This window comes from Lissotriton vulgaris, chromosome 7 (genome assembly GCF_964263255.1).
Source record: "Lissotriton vulgaris chromosome 7, aLisVul1.2, whole genome shotgun sequence".
NCBI lineage: Eukaryota > Metazoa > Chordata > Amphibia > Caudata > Salamandridae > Lissotriton > Lissotriton vulgaris.
The window spans coordinates 115,088,188-115,097,080 of NC_141695.1; the positions used below are offsets into that span (position 1 = coordinate 115,088,188).

General features: G+C 44.0%; 1 long non-coding RNA gene across 1 annotated transcript in view; it reads right to left on the bottom strand.

The window, feature by feature from the left end:
• Window positions 1-7,155, bottom strand: part of LOC147700949 (uncharacterized) — a 49,354-nt gene extending 42,199 nt beyond the window's left edge. The window contains exon 1 of the long non-coding RNA XR_015297148.1: window positions 6,993-7,155. This is a non-coding gene — a long non-coding RNA (uncharacterized LOC147700949). The remainder of the gene's footprint in view (window positions 1-6,992) is intronic.
• Between the last annotated feature and the right edge of the window lie 1,738 nt (window positions 7,156-8,893).

Below are 8,893 nucleotides of genomic sequence, written 5' to 3' on the forward strand. Positions count from 1 at the left end.
ACATCCGTTTCTATAATGCACCTACCACTTTATACTGCACGAGCCACATGTTGTGGCTGCACCACGGCTGTTATACCTGGAAGAGGTGTGGCGCAGCGGCCAGGGTGCCTGATTCCAGACCACAGGGTTCACGGTTCATCCCCGCACCGGCGGCAGGTTAGTCCAGCATCATGTGACTCTAGTCTAGGCAATAGCTCGCTTAATCTTCCCGGAGGCCCCCAGCTCCAAGACGCCTCCATCGGAGGTAGCTGTGCACTTTACAAATGGCAGCAACATTGGGATAATCTGTGCTGCCTTATATCTGCACTTTCATATTGGCTCGGGCCAAGAAAAGGACGCTTAATGTCTGCGAAGAGTCAACATTCATAGCAACGTTGGAGGAAGTGTCTCTCGCTATATCGGGCCAAAAAGTCGTCTCACACTTTGCACTTTGCTTCATCTACTCTGATGCTAAACATCTGTCTATATATTCACTTCTCCAATGCACTTGGCACTTTCTACCGCAGCGCCTTGAGACCCTACGGGTGAGTAGTTGCGCTTCACCAACCTCATGATTGATTGGTTGATTGATCGAGTGGGCAAGAGGAATATTATGGATTTCACGGCTGCACCGTCGGTGCCATACCGCAATGTCAGCAGCAACCAAGGGACGACTTGTGCTGCCGTCTATCGCGCCTTCCATGTCTGCTTTGACCATGATCACGACGGTCACCTCCTGGAGCCATCATCCATAGCAACTTCAGATCAATTGCTTATTGGTTATATCTAAAAATGAAGACTATGGGTGGCGTCGAGGACAATTCTAAAGACCTGTGCACAGACCACAAAGCCACTTTGGCACTTTGCGCTCTTCTTACACCCTTTAGCACTTTGCACTCTTCCTGCACCCTTTGGCACTTTGCACTCTTGGCACTTTGGCTTACTCACCTTCATCTCCTTTGATGCTAAGTGTCTGTCTACTAAGGACCGCTCCTTTGGCGGCTAAGTCCCTGCCCATAAATTCTTTGCTTGTTTGTGTTATTTTATCTACTTAATGACGAAACTTTTGCTATGTGTATGTGCTTTAATGGTTTAATGGTGGTTTAAGTCCTGTTCCAAACTTTTGTTTGAATGTGTGACACGAGCTGATCACCTGTTAAGGATTAAATTAATGCACAATAAAATTATACTTACTTATTAATTGCAAATTGCAGTCCAAAGGATGAGTGTTAACCCTCAGTGGGCAGCTAATCCAAGTGATTCTCCAAATATTATGTCATAAAAAGAGATCCGAAGAGTTGCTGTGACTGTCGTCCTCCGTGTAAATTACAAGTAAAATGCAACATTTCTAGGCCGAGGAACAATAGCAGCTAGCAGAAGAATACGGCTTCCAGATAGGTATAACCTAGCTACTAAAAATATAACAAAATAAAATAAAAAAGCGACTTTGACTATTATACAGAATTATGAGGGAATAAACCGCGCAATCACTGATGTCCTCGGCTCTGCAAAAAAACGAATATTGTGCTGTGTTTAGCAGTCATGGAAGCCAACGCTAAACTCGATGGCCTTAAAATGTCCATCCGTCTCACTGACCTTGTCTGTGCACATAGCTATTAAAGTGCATTCATACAGCACATAGCCTTAAATGTAATGCACCCTACCAATGGAAAACCTGGCAGATACACAGAAGCTGTTTGTAAAAAATGAAAGAGGGAACTTGACTAATATGCAAGATTATAAGTAGGAAAATAAACAATCAATGCTATCCTTGACAGTGGGAAAAGCTAGTACAGTACTATGTACAGTAATCATATCAGCCAGCTCGAGTCTGATGGCTTAAAATGTCAATCCCTTCCAACGGCCTTGTCTTAGGAAATGGCTAAAAAAAAGTTAAAATCTTGAGAAGTGTGTCTTTGTGTGCAGAATGTGTCTAAGATGTTAAAACGCACCTGGGGCCATATTATTAAGTAAGAGCGATACATTATCGCCGCTTTTATTTGCAGGAAACTACGGATAAAGTGGCGATAATGGGCTTGATAATATGCCCTTGTGAATTCCCATAGAAGCCCAGGTTAACACCAGAACCTGGGCTGCTATGGGAATTCACAAGGGCATATTATCAAGCCCATTATCGCCGCTTTAGCTGCAGTTTCCTGCCGATAAAAGCGGCAATACTGTATCGCCCTTTCTTGATAATATGGCCCACCGTTCGGAATATATAATCATGGTACAGCCTCGGACAGCGCTGCTGCATGTCTAGGTGCGAGTGCAATGTGCACATTAAGAACCGAAGCACAAAGCACTCGCAGCGAGCGCTGCTTCTTATCCAATCGCTGTGCTTCCCGCGCTGTGTACATGTAGGATGCTACAGCCAGATATATTCCCAAACAATCTGTTCCGTAGCAGAGCGTTAGCGCATCCGTGCAGTTCATCGCATTATATTTTAAAAACAGATGACAAGATAAAACCTTCGAGGAGTTAATGAAGTAACAGAGTGAAGCATAAAGTGCATAAGTGTTTCTTGGCCGCCAGAGGGCAGCTGCACAAGTCAGCACTCGAGCCGCAGACTTTGGACCAGGATTTAGTTACAGACTGGGGGGCAGATTTACAATAACTGGCGCATCCCTGCATATTAGCAGGGATGCGTCAGTTATTTTGCGTGACTCAAACAACCACTTGCGCAACCATGGATGCGCCGCGAGCGCAAGGATAGACAGATGTGTGATGCATCTGTCGGCGTAAGGGTGACGCAGTGCTGGAGTTGTATCGCAAGTGCGACACAACTCCAGCACTGCTCTGGGGTGCCCTATACCTAATATGCTGCGTCACTCCTTATGCCTGCTTCAAGCAGGCTTAAGGATTTGACGCAGCGGGGACGTAAAAGTGGCTCAGTGAAATCTTGTAGATTTCACTGCGTCACTTTTATGGGGCTTCCTGGTGACGGAACACCCACCCTACATACATTATACCTGACGCAGGTATAATGTAGCGCAGGGCTTTACAACGTGACGCATCTAACTAGATGCAGCACATTGTAAATATGTTGCATAGTGGTGCATTGTTTATGCCGTAACTGTGTCACAAAAGTGATGCAACTGCAGCGTAAAAGTGTTGCATGGGGCTTGTAAATCTGCCCCTGGATCTGTAGGGCTCCTGTTCTGAGCATAAGATACAGAGATCTTTTCTCAGACAGCCATATCAGGTTGAGGAATTGCTCCCACTGAGGTTCAGATCTTCATGTCAGGTACTTTGTCAATAGAGCACTTTTCTTAGCCTCATGCTTACGCCACGTAAAAGCCAGATACTTCTCTTTCACCATTTCTAGTATGGCTTCATTCATCGTTTCTGGATTTCAACATAGATTTAAATGAATGAATGAGAGAATTTATAAAGCGCAACATTCACTCCAAGGAGCATCTTGACGCTTGCGGAAAGAACATCTAAGAATCTGTAGTGGGGAAAAATAACTTAAGGCAACGGAAGCAAGAATTATATTTAGATGAGAGATAGCACAATGTGGCCCGACGTGGTGAAAATCCTGGTTTTTAGAAGCTTCTTGAAAGTAGGTTCCGTTTGTGTATGTCTAAGTTGAGTAGGCAGGGAATTCCATGCTTTGGTCCCTAGGACAGACATTGCCTTGCCCCCTCTAGATTTCAGTTTGAAAGCCGGGGCTGTTAGGAGGTTCTACGAGGATGACCGCAGGATGCGATGGGTGGTATATGGTTTGATTCTGGACCTTATGTATCCTGGTCCTGTTGCCCTTGTGGCTTTGTAAATGACGGTCAGGATTTTAAAGAGAATCCATCTGAGCAGTCTATTAGCGTAATAATGTGCGCAACATGTCTAAACCAATGCAGTCTGCTGCATTTATGGCTGTTCATGAGATCTTTGAGGGTCTTCCAGTACTTTACGGGGGCAGGAGTAGACCAGACTCGAATCCAGTAACCTATGGGGACAAAGGCAGTAAAGTCCTCCACAGATGTCACCCCAACTGCGCACCAGGTATTACCATTGCAGTTCCTGCACCTTGGTGTAATATTCCCCTCAAGTAAGAATTTTCCAATTTTTGTAAAGCCTGCACATTTACGTGTGCCCCAAATTACGATGCCATAAGAACTCAACACCACAGTTTTGTTTTCTACGTAGTAGGTGCAGGCTTTATTAGGTGATTTTTGCAGTTATTTGTGCATCTCCTTATTGCTGCAGCCTGTTGTGGCAGCATTGCCTTAGACTTGGCTCTCCGGGCGCACCAGCGAAGCCCGTCATTCATCCGAATGCCCAAATAGTAGTAGGTCTTAACCTGCTCAATAGATTTTCCGTAAATCCTGAAGGTCGGTTTTAGCTTAGCTTTGGATTTTATTATCATAAATTTTGTTTTCTCTATATTAATGACTAGCAGCCCGTCCCGACGTTGTCCGGGTATGAATTGCTGCCGGCCAGTAGTGTATTGTTTTGTAGGATTTCGTTTAGATAGCATTTTTTATCTGTGACAGGCCTGTGAAACGCTCCGATTCACAGTGCACTGCTGGTACACTTAAGAGTGCGCATTCAGTAGTGTGTGAACTCGAGTTTCCCTACTTTATTTTTCTTTGCAATATTATATAGCGCAAACTCGACAACATGGCATGAGCACAATTTACATTACAGAAGAACACATTCATTTGTGGTAGGCACAGGGAGACAAAGCTATTTGCCTGAAATCATAGGATGTTGAGCTGATGCCGAGATTCGAACGCAGCTCCCCAGCTCTAAAGTTCGCAATTCTAGAACTTGTGGCGGGAGGTGTGTCTAAAAGTGTATGTCGGTGCTGGCGATCAATGAGAGAGACCTGTACATTTTTTAAATCGGTGGTGAAAAAATATAGGTATGTTGCTGGAGATGTGGGCTGCAGTACCACCTATGTACTTACCGGGGGAGGGTAAACACCCATTATTTCGCAACTTTTTTTCCGCATACCATCACTCTGCATACTTTCATTACGAAAGTACCATGACTCCGCAATGCCATTATAACGCATGGCATTACATTTTATATGCTTTTACCGCGCATACATTTACAACGCAATTCGTTGTAAATGCATGAATGGTAAAAGCATGTTTTTTTAAATGTTTGGATAAGGGAAGTATGGGTATAGGGGTATATGTTTTGGGGTACTGAGGTATATGTTTTGGGGTGACACGCCCACAAGGGACTACTTTGCTGGCATGGTTCTTTTACCTTTTGAATGTATATGGTGGGCGTCTGCATAGCCTATGTCCTTCTGCTGCAACTGCCCTTTCCAACGCTGTATTGGGTGTTGTGATTGGTGCTGTGGTTCCTGAGATTACCCGCCTCAAAGGTTTGGGCTCTCTCTTTATTATATTAATATAGATAGATTGAGATACGGTTTACTTGAGTTCAACCAAAGTAGTAAATTGATATATGAATTATTCATCTTACAACAGGTGAAATTGGTCTGATTATGTAATTCTCTCTTGTATTACAGAATACTCTGTTTACAGTGAATTTGATTACTGGCAATGACACTGGCTAATCCTAGGTTGTGGACAGTTGCTATTAGTATAGATTATGGTGCACGCCTGATTCGGCCAGAAGTTGATGCCTGTGTTTTAAAAACTACGGAGGGAAAAATGTGCGAGATTGTTACCACTGATTTTAACCCTTTACAATACCATCCATCTTCTAGGTGTTCAGTAAGGAAAACTGAAAAAGTCACTGTGTTTTAGCCCGTGCTGCTAGACTGCATCGCCCTTGTAATTATTAGAAACAACGTTCTACTCCCAAACAATATTTCCTAGTTACTTCCAGAGAACCATACAAAAAACTGCACCGGTTACTACTGTGGCCCATTAAACACCGACAATTATTTAATAGAAATTCACTGTTATAAAACAAACGACCCCATGTGTTTTTCTGCTCACTGCCTTAGCAGACAGGTTGTACACAATGAACAAAGACACCACCAGAGTCTGCCATGTCAGTGATGTAACTCCGACAATGGAATAAATACCTTTAGAACCACAGAAGGCAACCCCATCTTAGAATAAAATGTGGAGCGATATCTTTGACGCCACCTTAAACTAAAACAGCATAATAGGTTTCATGAGCATTCATCCTACACAAAAAAACTGCATAGAGGAACCCCATAGTTCCTATGAATTATTTTGGTAATATTACAGAATAATGTACATTTATCAATTGCTTCAGAATTAGGGGCCGGATGTTCAAAGCATTTTTTGGTCGCAAGCATCTCGCTTCACAGACCGAAAAAATGCTTTTTAAATGTACAAATACCAAACTGAAATTCTAGCGATTAGCAGTTTAGGTTTGCGACCAGAAACAGAATTACTATTTGAAATGGTGTGTTTAAGGCGTCCATTCCAAATAGGGACTCAGAATGGTATGTTTAAATGTTTTGTGACTGAAATGTGGTTAAAATACATACATTCTTTACCAAAACCCTTTACTACCATCACTTAGGACACCTTCTCATTTGAGAATGTTTTATTAAATGCAAGCAGCCCGTCCCGACGTTGTCCGGGGACTGTGGTGAGAGAACAGAGCTATTGATGAAAGCGCCGTGAATTATCAGCACTGTGTGTGGCCAAGTAAAATTAGCGGTACCGAAATCGTTATGTGTTTTTTTATGTTAGCCCCCTTTCCGAAGGTTTGATGTACTCCAAAGGGTGAAAGTCAGTTGTATTTCGCGCAGCAATTGTAGAGAGTGGCAGTGCGAGGAGGCCCCTCTCCGTAATTCTGCAATACCGGCCGCTCTCAGTAATGATGTGTTGTTGGCAAGGTGTGAATGAGAATGCGAGTGTGTTCGTTGCGTCAGAAGGGTCTTTCTCGTTTCCCTCGTCTAGCCTCCTATTTGGAAGGTTGTTGTTTGACAAATACGTTAAGGGTTTGCACAGTAGCAGCCCGTCCAGACGCAACCGCCACCTTCAGGGTCTCCAAGCACCCGCACAGGGGCCGCGTGCGCAGACCTCTGGCAGCATTTCGTTCTTTACCTGTCCAGTTGAGTTGTGCACGTTACGCCACTTCGAGGCCCCACATCGCACCCAAATGAGCAGCACCGCTGACTCGCCTGTGCACCCGCACCTGACGCCTTCGCCCACACGCCATGTTGCCTCTCGTTGTATGCAGACGCCCTGACGCCATCACCCACACGCCACCTTGCCTCTCGCAAGCGTTGTATACGCCCATGACGCCTAACGCCGCGTTCATATCACTGTATGCATACGCCCATGCCCCAACGGATTACTTTTCCTCTAACGTTCTTCCCCCCCCCCTAATGTATATGGTGTGGTGCTGTATAGCCTATGTCCATCTGCTGAAACTACCCTTTCCAATGGTGTATTGGGTGTTGTAATTGGTGCTGTAGTTCTTCAGTTTACCTGCCTCAAAGGTTTCCAGTTCTCTCTTTATAATAGTAGTATAGATTAGTTTTCTTCTTTTACAGAATAATTCAAAGCCTTCCAGCAGCTGATATATTGACAATTCTGTTCGTGCCAGGAATACTGTTATATTCGATGTAGGTACCCTATATAGGTGCAGGTAACACTGCAACCTTTCAACTATATCCATCCCTACATTACATACATAACGGTTCTTAGGCACTGACTTTTCACCTAGATACGACACTGCATTCAGAATGTGGGTTTCTCCCTGGTTTGAAACTAATGCATTATGCATGAGGCTTCTTGGAATCACAGCAGGACTCACATCTCCTGTATAATATCTATGTTAAAGTTCAAGCCCGACGTCATCCTTTAGGCCGACACAGTATCACAACAAAACAGGACCCCTGGGGAGACCTGCGAGTATATATACATCATGCTTTGCTTAGAGACTCAGCGGAGACCGTGACTTCCCGGCTGACCCACTGACCAGAGACGCTGAGGTTCCTGCATGCAGACACTACAGCTCGCCGTGGTCTAACATCCCTCGTGGGGTGTCCAACTAGAGACAAGGAAGGGGTCCCATATTGTCTCCTTTCTCAGGTAATGGGGTTGACTAAATCTTAGAGGGATTCTTGGCATTACACCGATGCTAGGTACATTTAGGTACATCTAGTTAGAGAGGCATCGTAGGAGTATTCACTTTCTTATCATGTGTTTTACGTACTTGTATATATTCATGATTACTACAAGATGGTAGAACTGTACCATCCCTTTAATTTCATTGTACTGCTAATCATATATCTCTGCTTCTGTCTAATGGTTGTTACAGCGAATATTTCAACACTAAAATAACAACTGTTCAATAAATCCTTACTGAAACGCCCAGACTGGTTTTTCTGTGTATCTCTGAGACCAACTGAGTGAGCTAAAGAGACTGAGTGAAAAGTAGTATATTGTTGCCTCAATTCTGGGGGATCAGGGTTATCATGTTCTGAAGTAGCCAAAAACTATTCTATCCTCGATAAGAGGAGATTCTAATGGCACTGTGAGCTAGTTAATGCAAACAGGTAAACATATGCGGTGGGGGTGCTCAGACCCAGTCTGCCACCAAACCCACAATTTATGTTATCCGAGCGTGCAGATCCTGTATAGGGTATATAGGAACTACATAACAATACTGCATTATCTGAAAACATCAAGATCAGAATATGCTTCCTCTCCAGGTTGGGCACATCATGACCAAGGTCAATGGGAAACTTTCCTATACCTTTAATGTAGATGTTGAATAGGGACGGCCTAAATGCAACCCTCCCTGACATCTGTGTGTCTACCAAACGTGGTCGGGCATTCGCCCGTGCTTCCATATCTCAAAGCTGCTATGTTGCCAGTATGTAGATTGGTTAACATTCTCATTAGATTATTAGGTCCTGCTTGTTCCCCCCGATACTCCAAAGAACGGACCGATCAACACAATAAAAAGCAGTCTTAAGTCTATAAAGGCAAGACAA